The sequence below is a fragment of the Leptosomus discolor genome, chromosome 1 (assembly GCF_034619465.1).
Source record: "Leptosomus discolor isolate bLepDis1 chromosome 1, bLepDis1.hap2, whole genome shotgun sequence".
NCBI classification, from domain to species: Eukaryota; Metazoa; Chordata; class Aves; order Leptosomiformes; family Leptosomidae; genus Leptosomus; species Leptosomus discolor.
The window spans coordinates 210,716,305-210,728,282 of NC_141391.1; positions in this window are offsets into that span (position 1 = coordinate 210,716,305).

Genomic DNA, 11,978 nt, shown 5'->3' on the forward strand with positions numbered 1-11,978 from the left:
ATTAAGTGAGCTAGCAGATGTTCACCAGAACAAGCAGTGTCAGCAGATGTTTTTGCATTTTCACCAAAGTTAGCAAATCTTGTGGCTCAACGGTCTGTCTTCAACAGGGTGGGTGCAAGTGCTCCCCCGGCCATCAGCACTTTTGATTTTAGTGGCACACAGTAAGTCGCTTCCCAACTGGGATCCATCTGCTCCTCCCACCTGCTCAGTCCTTTTCTCTCCCTTCTCTTCTGCCTCTGTGAAGCCTCGTTCCTTCTCCTTTTCTACTGTCCATACACCCATCTTACAGAAACCGGTTCCTCCTTCCTGTTCTCCTGGATATCCCCTCCAGCCACTCAATCCTTTATGGATACTGTGAACTGCACAGCTCCCTTCCTGCTATACTCAATAGCAGGAAGAATGCATCATCCCGATGCTGCTGGCAGCTCAGACCCATGTAGACCTTGATGGCAGCTTGCCCTCTTCTCACTTCTCCAGGACTCTGTTGCTTTTTCTTCTTCCTGTTTAGCTACATCAACACAAACATTGCTAGTCACAGGTTAGGTTCAGTGGTATGGCTACTGCTACGGCCCCAGTCTGTGGGGAGAGCTGGGCACCTCTAAATGGCAACCCAGGAGGTAACTGCTTGCCCATGCAGCCTAGGCTGACTGTGATCATAATTTAGGTGTCTCAGTAGAGGTTTCAGCAAAAAAAGGAAAATGCTCTCCTTCCCAGTTCCACAGACTGTGTATCGAGGCTCCTGAATATGCTGATATTCTCTAATATTTTCCAGGACTCTGACAGAGTGTAAATGACACAGCAGGCATTCAAAACATATCACCAAAGGCTTTGAAGGTGAGTCAGTCCATTACAGCCTCACTCAGGTGCAAGTGAGGAAATGTATGAGATTGTCACCAAAGACAAGGTCTCAAAATGAGCGACCGCTTTCTGTAAGATTCCTCCTAGGACATGCCCCAAGGTAATAATTTTTCTTACAGGTGATTCACTCTGCAGTGGAGAAGCCACACAAGCTCGCACCATGTTCTGTTACTCTTTCTCTGGCATCTCTTTCAAGGCAGCTCTTCAGAGCCTGAGCAATCCTCCATAGCCAGCACCTACCAAACCGTGAGTACATAAATGAACAAGCGTTACAAAAATACTAGATTATTTATACATAAAAATATTTTTTCTATAAATAGGTAAAGAATACATTTGCTATACTCATATGTAATTATATACATATATATACAGCTAGAAATCTATATAAATATGAATAATCTCATAAACAAACAGGAATCAGACTGTTGGCAGGATAGCGCAGCAAGAAGAGGTGTCTTTTCCTCTGGGTTTGTTCCCTCCAGCTTGTGCCGACTACTACTTCCACTCAGAAAATCCCTGCTCTATAGAGTAACATCTCCACATCTGCAACAGCAAGATATAGTTCCTCCAGAAAGGATGGTAAAACCCATGTACAAAGGCTTAGTCAGGGGATAATCCGCAAGAGATAGTTCAGCTCTTCTCTGTAGACTTGCCTTTTGCTTGGAGCAAAATTCTTACAACAGACACGAAGATGTATTTTTGGAATGTGAATCCTGAACCACTGCTCAGCACCCCAACACCTGTCAGTGTGATTTGGAACGGATGGAGTTACAGCAGAGGACTTTTGGTGGGTCAAATCAGCGGTTCAGCTCTACCAGCCCGAAGTGACAGAAGGAGCATCTCATGCTAAGTGGGCACAACAGATAAATAAACAAGGCCAAATGAGGAGAACCTCTGGAACTGCGGATCGCAACAAGTTGGGGAAAAAGGCACGATTTGTGACAGCATCTTTCCATGAAAACACGGACAAGAATAGTAAACCAGTCCAGGGTCTGAACTGGAACCAGTGCACCAGACTGCATTAAGCAAGGCACATCTTACCAAGGCAGAGCAGAAGGACCGTTCCCCTGTGAGCACCAAAGCTCCTTCTGATGTCAGTGCAGAGATACACAATCAAAGACCACCCTGGTGAGATCCAGTCCACTGAAATTAGTAGTTCCTTCTACATTTAATCATTTAATGCATAACACAAACTTCCAGAAGTCAAAATTATTGAGATCCCCATCCTTTCTCCAGCACAGGGAGTGGGAAGCCATCTTGCCTCTGAAGCAGGAGGCACAATGGGGCAGGGTTTGAGCTGCCGGGGTCTGCAGGTGCCCTGCATGGGAGGAGGCTATGGCCTGCCCTGGGCCACTTGCCGTTGCACCAGCCAGCTCCGAAACTACTGTAAGCGAGCCATTGCGTGCCAAAACACCAGCTGGTCAGGAGAGCGTGTGGAGCCCCTGCTCAGGCAGATTTAAGAAAGAGAGGCAGCTGAAAACGTAGGAGATACAGGTAAAGAGACAGGTGAAGGGAGAGATAGCTGAGTTGTGTGGCTGGAGATGTGCTCTTGGAAGGAGATGCTCCATGCCTAAGGGGTGCACTCCCGACAGACTGTGGGCAACCCACACCGGTGCAGGGACACCCTTGAGGGACTGCAGGCCATCAGCAACCCAGGCTAGATACAGGACAGAAGCAAAGAGCAGCAGAAAGAAACTGTTACACACCCAGTAAGAGCCTGCTGCATTGTCACCTTGCCAAATGCACTGGGATGGCCCAAGCCATCCAGTAAACCCACCAAGCACCTAAGCAAAATTGATCCTGCAGAAGGGGGAGAAAATGTGTTTACTTAAGTGTTGGTTTGATTGTTTATGTTCTTTTTTGATACCCAAATTGGTGATCTGATGTTCACGCTAATCGGTAACAAATTAAATAAAGTAAAAACTCCTCGAAATTCGAGACTATTTTTTTTTTTTTCCTGCAACAACTAGGTCCTCTGAAGCTCCAGAAGATAGTCCTGTAGCTGTCTACTGCAGGAGGAGGCTTACCTATTGGGATGTTGGTGCTCTCTACACCAAAGGAAAGGTGCAGTTTCATCCCAAAATGTTTGAAAGTTCATTTCAGAACAAAAATACTTCATGTATCCCTGGGAAACTGAAGTTAGAAGCCTAAAGGACTTCCCAGATTGGGGTGCCCTAAGACGTTAGGTTGATCTGAAGCACAAGCAGTCTGGACTGCCCCCCGGGACCTGCAGGACTTCAATGTTTAAAGCAATTTACTCAGGTTTTATGTACACTGATCCCAGTCAGTTAACATGAAAGAAATAAAAGGAGTTGGGCAAAATATCTGCTGCACCTCTGCTGATTGCTCTGACTCGACATCAGGAAGACCCCTGTGTCAATTCATCCATGCTGCCTGCCCACCCCTGCAACTGCTCCGCCAGCCTTTACTGCCTCCGGGCCCTTAGCTGCATGTCACCTGGGATGCCGGTCTCCCTAAGCCAAAACAGAAGGCAGTGAGTGATGCATCCATACCCCAGCCCAGGGATTTGATAATAGAACCAAGACCTATGATTTTCTCTTCCAGCTACATCAAAATCTGCTCCAGGGCTTCCTGTATGGATTACTGCTCCTCTCCGTCACCTACTTCGTATTCACACCACACACACTCACACGGGTCAGTTCAAGAGCAAGCTGCTAAAGCCAGGCACCCTGCTTGCCATCTTGTACATCACCCACACTGCCCACCTCCCAGTATTTAACACATGTAACTCAAGGCCGTCTCTAACTTTTTGCTTTTTCTTCTCTTGAATCTGGCAGATTAAATTTTTTTTTCTTACTAAGTTAAAGGATCTATACCAAGCTTTCAGACATCTATACTTCTTGCCACTGTCCACATAATCAGATTTAGGATTATTAAGAGTTTATGCTTTGCCTTCAAGATTTACTGAGCACCATGGTGAGTCATCAGCACGTTGATGATCCTCTATCTCATGTCTTCTCCTTATCAAGCAGTGCCACAGTCTCATTCTTCCCCTAAGGTCTGATGAGGAGTGAGAGTACTGCACCTACAGAGCAATGCTAATTTAGCTTTAACTTCATCACAGTAAATGGAGAAAAGTTCCATCTCTGAGACGCAGCTGGTGGGTCCAGAGCACATTGCAGTAGAGACACCTGGTGGCTACCAGGAACGTAGGTCCTCTGGAAGAAAACTGTGTGGATGGGTAAAACACTAACTGCTACTTAAGGAAAGGGATTGTCAGGTCCACAGCAAACTCTGTGTTTGACTCTTTCATCAGCTTAAGAAGGTATATACGTGTGTAATTGTTCCCTTAACACGAGACAACTCAGGATACACGAACCTCATATGCTCCACAGAACAAGAATCTGTTACAGAGTAAGATTTTATCCTGTTCACGGAGCACCAGAGAACTCCAGCCATCGCTTTTTCTACATATATCTTGAACTTGATACAAAGTAAATATTCCCAAGTGTGATTATATCACATATCCATCAGGAAAGTGGTATTATTCCCATTGCACAAATGGGGAATGGGGCACAAACCGAGATCTTAATCCCTGTGACGAAGACACAGGACGGGGGTGTACAATTCTCGGTGCCCCAGTCCACAAAGTGCTGCTGCATGATCTGACAGCAGTGGCGTAACATCTTCGTATCTCACGACGACACAACCCAGATCACCACCGCTACATCAAAGCAAGTAACAATTTTGCAGTTAAAATATAGTTTTCCACGATGTACATCCAGATAAATAAGACCAAAACAGAGTCAGAAGAAAGACTTTATATCCAGCACAAAAAAAGCTCGTAACTGAGGGGATAACATATGGAGAAAATAAGCATGGTATGGAAGGATTCCTCTTCATGTTTGCTGCTTACTACATGAGGTCTCTCTAGAAATTTTCATGAGATGAAGACATACATGAAATGTCAAAATTACTGCTTCCGGTACGGTCTGAACTCAGCCTCCTGATTATGCATTTTGGTACAGCTCAACTAAGTGAGATGCTGTTATTTTTAAAGCAAGCCCACAGCCACCTCGAAAACAAAACAAAACAAACCCAAAGCACAGATGTACTTCAAAAAAAAAGGTAAATGTAAGGTTCCCACTTCATTTGCTGCAAAAGTTGGGGGAAAAAAAATGAGGGAGCTGCAAGAGATCATAGGCTGGTGAGTCCAACAGCTGTATGCAACCCTGGAAAAGCAAATCTTACCTCTGCTTGGGCCACGGAGTGCCTAAGGGCACAGGGCACTTAAACTTTTCCCTGGAAGTCAACTAACTACTGGATGTGGAATTTGAGATCCCTGAGGTCTGATGTTCAGAAAGACCAAGTACACAGATACCAGAGTTAATTTAAGTGTTCTTCGAATAAAAGAGATGCTATAAATCCTGCTTTTGGCTCTTATCCCAGCTGCCTGCTCCTTCTCCCTAGCTATGCATTTTGACTTCATTCTTTCACCACTGTAATTTTACGTGCAATGTCTCCTCCCTACCTTGCCCTGTCTCCCCATTACAATTTTGAGTCTTAGCCCCTCTGTCTCCATGTCCCAGCTACCAGGCTTTGTTTTACAGGTACAAATCCCCACCTTTTCTTCATTACTATGTTTTAATCCAGAATAAGAGACAGCAAAATCCACTTTGCTGCACCCACTTCCACAGAAACTCCCTGGGAAGAGACACGCAGGGAGGATCCTGTTCGCACCAGTACCTCAAAGCTGTAGCGTTCTCAGGGCAAACAGGGCGACCCGAAACCCTATGGGTAAGATGCAGCTGCCTAACCCTAGTCATCTAGCCCCATCTGAGATATCCTAGACTAGACGGGGCATCTGTCCTGCCTTGCCTCCCTCCAGTTGCTGCTTCACAAGTTCCCCCAGTCATACTGACCAGTGCATCCTTGACACTTTGGGGATTTTAAGGTATTAAACGGCACCAGACGTTTAGGACAACTGAATCCTGCCTGACGAACTGATTCTGCAAGGTTACGGGATCCCCACGGCCTGTGAGGAAGGTTTGCACAAAAGCTGTTCACGTGGGACCAGGGCACATTTTGAAGCTCCCACACTTTGGGTGAGGACAGGGCTGGAGGTCCATCACCTAAGGGAAACAGCCAAAAAAGGGGCTTTGTGGTCAAAGCGTCAGGAGGTTTTTTACACACAAAATTGCAGGCAGGGGATGCCACTCGCCCTGATCTACCTGGCTGGCCTGCGAGGGGGCTCAGCGGATGACTTTTTTTTTTTGCCAAGGGTCAGGGCGCCTACAGTCCACGAGGCAGTGAGCACAAGCCGCGCACCGCCGGGCGCTTCTTTATTCTCGGTTTTAAGGCTCCTGTTTGACCATTACTCGGTTTTAAGGCTCCTGTTTGACCGTACGCCATTACTCGTTCGGCAGGAGGGAAATGAAGAGCGAGCCATGAAGGAAGCGCGGATGGAGAGAGCGGCTTTTCCTCAGGGCCGGTCACGGGCGGCCCTTCCCGCCTCCCCCGCAGCGAGGAAGGGAACAGCGCCGTGCGCCCGGTGCGCCCTGTGGCACCGCCGCCGCCGCGGCGGACCCCGCGCCGTGCGCTTTGTGGCGCCGCGGCGAGGCGGAAGCGGCGGGCGGGCGGGCGGCGGGCCCTTCCGGCGGGCTCGCGGGCTGCCTGCGCCTTGCCCCGCCGCTGCCTCCGCCTCCCCCCCTCGCCGCTCGCTGCCGCTCGGCGCCTCCATCCTGGTACTTGGGAGTCTCCATCCTGGTTTCTCAAGTGCCCGGACCCAAAACAGGAAGTAAGTGCGCGGGGGCCTGCGGGCCGACGGGGCCCCGAGCGGCCCGGCCGCGGCGGCGGCGGAGCGCGGCGATCGGGAGGGGGAGGCGGCCATGTCCGGCCCCACGCCTCAGCCGCCGTCGGACTGGGCTGGGCCGGGCCGGGTTGGGCTGGCAGCGGAGCTGGCAACAGTCTCGGCCAGCGCCGCCCGCCCGCCGAGAGGACGGGAAAATGGCGGTCGGCGGCCCAGGACCAAATGGCGGCGCTAGCGGCCGGGGGGCAGCGGGGAGCTGAGGCGGGCCCTGAGGCGCGGAGCCGCCGCCCCGGGGGCAGTGCCGGGGGCTGGGGCAGGGCTGGCAGGGCCGCTGCTTCCCGCCGGCTTGCTCACCTGGGCCGCGGTCCGTTGTTCCGCGCCTTCCCGGGGCGCTGCCGGGAGCGCTGCGCAGAGAGAAATCTGGCGGGGGGCGCGGCAGAGCAGGGCAAAACTTGGAAATGACCAAACCTCGGCTCCCCTGCGAGGGCAGGGGCAGGGGAAGGGGAAGGGGAAGGGGCGTGCGGGTTGGGTTGGTTTGTTTGTTTGCGATTTCTCTTTTAAAGTCCCTTCCCTTTACCTTGATACCTGTAATAAACGGCCATCTGCACGAACGCCTTTAAACCTCTTGATTTCCCTTCGCTGGGTCTGCGGTTGGGGTATCCTAAGCTTGTGGCTTTTAACTGTTTTGTTTCATAATCTTTTTCCAGCGAGAGTTGTGATTTGAGGTTGCTTGGGGCTTTATTTTTAAGTGGAGTCTGAAATGTGTAACTCTGCCAAGATCAGAGGTTTCATCTAAAAGCGGTACTAGGCTTTTCTGCACTAAAGTTACGTTCTCTGTTTTTGCCAAAATAAAGGATTCCAGTCGGACAAGCCCTTTTTTTCCCTCCCCCTCGCCCCCCCGTTATTCTTGGTTGTGCTCTTAAGCACAGTGAAGCGTGTTACAGTTCTACTAGGTACCTCTTTAGCTGACAGATAGTACTTCTATCTATTTATTAAACGAAGAGTTACCATTGTTCAGCCCCACCTGGCCATTGTGACTTAAGTGTTGAAGTAATCTAGAAAATGCTTTGTGTTTGCCAGCGCTGCTCCGGCCACAGATCGAAGTTGGCTTCTTGACAGCATAGTTAAAACCCCTTTGCAAAACCGGGAGATGCAGACTTTGCAATGAGATGGACACATCTCATTCAAATGATGATTTCCATCAGTTCACATGAATATAATAATGGCAAGAACTTCATGCTTGTTTTCCAGACACTTACTGAAACTTTCTACATGGTGTTTTATGATTTACTGAAAAGATTGGACATTAAAACTCCTTAAATAGAATGCCTAAAAATACTGATTTATGGCTTAACCACTCAAATTCATTAAAGGTGGATGTATAGGAGACAGAGTTCCATGTGTCTCTACTGGATTGTACATTCTCCAGTAGTCCCTTGTTTATGAGCATTAATTCTCACTGCTTGTCTGTCCATCAAGAAGCAACAGAGCTGTGGCTTTGTTTATCAGTTTTATGCTTTGTACAATTAGGATGACAACCAACTTTTTATGTTTTATTGCATGCTATATTTCTGCCTGTTGTTTATAAAGATGAAGAAGCTACTGGAGTGTTTAGACTGAAACTGGATTTACATGAAAGAAAAAGAAGATATTAGTACATACCAGTCTTACCCAGATTTTTATCCATAGTCATAACTTGTGCCTGAGAGCCATTTTCTGTTAGTGAAAAAGAAAACTTAAAACTTTCTGGTTTTTGTTTTTCTTTTGAAAAAGCTAGGACTTCGCTTCTCCACCCACTCTGTGTGTGTGTGTGACATTTAATGCATGCTCAGTGCTTTTTATTAAAATATCAATGGATAGGCTAGAACTCGGGGAGTTCTGCCAAATTTGGATCGATGCAAATGAGAACAGTTTGTCCCATTGTGGTGTCTCCCATATATTCCATTTGTGTGATGGCCCAGTTCTCTAAACACCACTGATGTGTGGAATGTGACTGTTCCTAGAGGACTCTGTCTCATGCTGATACAGTTTAATAAATCTTTGTGTGTCTTGAACTCAGGTCTTTGGGTCCTTCTGTTTGATATCTGTGCAGTTTGGCCCCTCTTATGTCCGTTGTTGCAGCTGTTAAAGACAATTTCCATGTGGTGGATTTTTAGGTTTGAGCAGAACCCTTTTGGTCTGGAGAAAAGTTTTTTTTGTTGAATAATAGCATAAGAGAATTGGCATTAGTTGAATAGTGAAAACTCCTGATTATGTATTGTAAGTATTGACTGCATAAGAGCCACGGTATGGAATACACTAAACATTCGGGCTGCCGTAAATCTGAAATATGTGGGGTCCTGTAATGACTTTCTTTTGTGTTATTCTTGAACAAACGCCTTGAAATCCCAGTGCATCCCATGTGAGTGTTCCAGATAAATGCTTCAGTAGCCGGAAGCCTGCCTTGGTAAACTTCAGCTTTTGCTTCCTAGAGGATTTAGTGAAATACACTTTTACTTTTTTCACAGTGCAGAGAACACAGCCTTTAGTACAATGTCATGTAGAAATTTTAAAAGATTGTCAGTAGTCCACAGAAGACTAGACATAACATTCAGTTAATAACTTGTTGTAATAACAGAATTATGTCTGCAAGGGTAAAAATACTATTTCTTAGAAGTGCTTAGTTTTTACAGCCCACAGTATAGTTGAGCCCATCTGCCTGATGAAGATGATCTAGAATTACAGAAATTTGGTATTAAAATGTTCATTTTTTTCTGTAACTTGGTATAGAATCAGCTTTGTGTTTGTTTTTTTTCTGCCTAAATCTGCCGCATGTTTTCCAAATAAATAAGAAATGATGTATTACGTGGCTTTAGTAGAAAATTTATATTGGAATTCTATATTAAGTGATTGTTGTAGGCAAACTATTTTCCGATCTGCTTGGCTGCATGTTGAAACCCATTTAAAATTGTAATGCAACTCTTAAAAATGTTTGATTTGGTAAATGCACCCCAAAATCTAGCAAGCCAAAGACTGCTTATTAAATGTACACTGATTTTTAAGCTGCTATCTTAGAATATGCGTTTCAAAATACGCATCCATGCTGTTGGTGTCTGCTCATCCAACAGTGTTCCCTTCCTCCGCAAGCTAACACCCTCCTTCAGAACATAAAATATTAGTGGTAGATTGGTATCTCTATAAAGAATCAAAGATTAAAGAAAAGTCTTGGGTCATGTATTTAAAATTAAAGCAAGCTTTTTGTTTTAAACAGAAAGCAGTGCATTTTCAAAAGCACACTTAGTGAAGTTACAAAAAGAGGATAATACTTTGGAGGTGACGAGACTACTTATGTCATAATTCTCAGTAATTAAGAAACATTGGCTGTCATTAACGTTGTATTTAACTTTTTCAAGAGCAGACGTGTAGTGGATGCGCAGGTGTCTGTATTAAACAGAATTCGTATGGCACATCCTAAAAGACCTCTGCGGTGGTACGGCATTGTTTAGCGTGGCTTCAGCTGTCATCCCGTGATAAATCAAGGACACCGGGCGAGTACAGTGTCCCTGCAGCCGGTATCAAAGAAGCCTGCGTCAGAGGGCGTTGTCTCCTGCAGCAGCACTGTGCTTTCTCCGCTGAGCTCGCCGTAAACTCCAAGTGGTCCCATAATATGTCATATTTGATGTAACTTCAGCGTACCTGGTAGTTCCGTCATTATTTCAGTGTAAAGCGGTGATTTTTATAGGATGTGGAGATTGTTTCCTACTCACACAGAAGCAGCGCTGCAGTTACTCAAGATTTTTTTTTTTTCCCCCATCTTTTAGTCACTTAATTCATGTCTTCATGGGATAACGCTCCTGTCCTGGTGTAAATGTATCTTGAAAGAACAAGTTTGTTTGTCTCCTTCAGTTGTCTTGTATTTGTGTAGTCTAATGAATAAAAAATAAGGTCCGAAATACGCATTTGACTTTGACTTGACTCCTCGTGTTCTTTGCAGTCAGTTTCAGTTGAGGTCCAAGGCCATACCCATTTTTTTCCAGTCAAATCAAGCATTTGGCTCTTCCTGAGCTTTTTTCAAGGTTTGGTTATGATTACCTTTACTCAGAAATCTTGAGATATGCTAAATCTCAAGTAATTGACACAGAACAGTACTGTTTTTTCTTGAGAGCCTGCACTCACTGTTGGGATAAACCATTCCTGGGAGACTGGCAAAAAGTTACAAAGCCGTGCTCAGTCCAGGAATGGCATTGAGGAGTGCTGCTTAGGAAATGGCAGTTCCCCGAGTGACGCGCTGGGCAGGTTTCGGTGCTTTGTGAGGAGTGCCTGGGAGCTCAAGCAGGCAAGTGTAGACATCTCACTTGATCAGAAGACTCAGTGCTGCTGTTAGATGTGGTGCTTCAGCTGTCGTCTGTTTAGAGGCCTGTCACAGCTCTGTATGGAAGTGACAGGGCAGCAGCTACTGATCATGGTGTATCTTCCTCCCCGCCTGTGATGGAGATGCTGGGTATGGATGCATGGACCCCTTCCATGCGCTGTCCTTTTCTACCATGGCAAACCAGCGAGGGGGAGAATGCAAATGGACAAACCTAATTACTCTGTGGTTTTGATTGGGGACCCTAATCCTATAAATGCATTTTTTGATTCTCAGAAAATCCTGAGTGACTGATGAAGAATGGCCCAGCTCTGCTATCTCTGTATTGAGTTTTCAGTATTCTTTCAATGAGAAGAGAGAGGGGTCTTCTGGTGTGGGTAGTGCTGTAGTTTCCACTGCTGCTAGATCAGCTTTAGGTGAAGTACGTGATTGACATGTGTTTTATAAAAACAAATTCATGTATTTCAAAACTTTATAGTGGTGAGAAGAATAGGTGCTTTCATCTGATAGTAGAAAAATAAACGTTAGCACCATCTGTTCAGGTATAATTAAAGAAGACTCCTCTGTGGCATTTCAGGTAGCTTTGGGAATTTTTGCTACAGCATTCCCGGTATTAAAAGTTATTGAGAAAGTACATATGAACATGAAAAAGATAATTGTATCTATTTCTTATGGCTCTCCAGAATTGCCTAATTTGTTCACTCCCCAAAAATTAAATGAATAACTCAAAACTGAGTTGAAGAAGTTGCAGTCTGCTAATTTAGTTATAAAGCTTTGGTTTTCTTTCTTTGTGTTTTAGAGTTAAGGATGCCTCTCTTGGCTGTTCAAAATCAGTACTGTAGCTGTGCGGCAAACATTGTTTCTAGCAAAGAATAGGGCAGAGGCTGTAAAACTCAGAAGCAGATGAAGCCCAAGGAAGTTGCTGCCTCCTACACTGACTTGCATGTGGCAGGGAGCTGTTGCTTATGGTAGATAGGCAAGTAAATTTGAGAACCTTCTGAT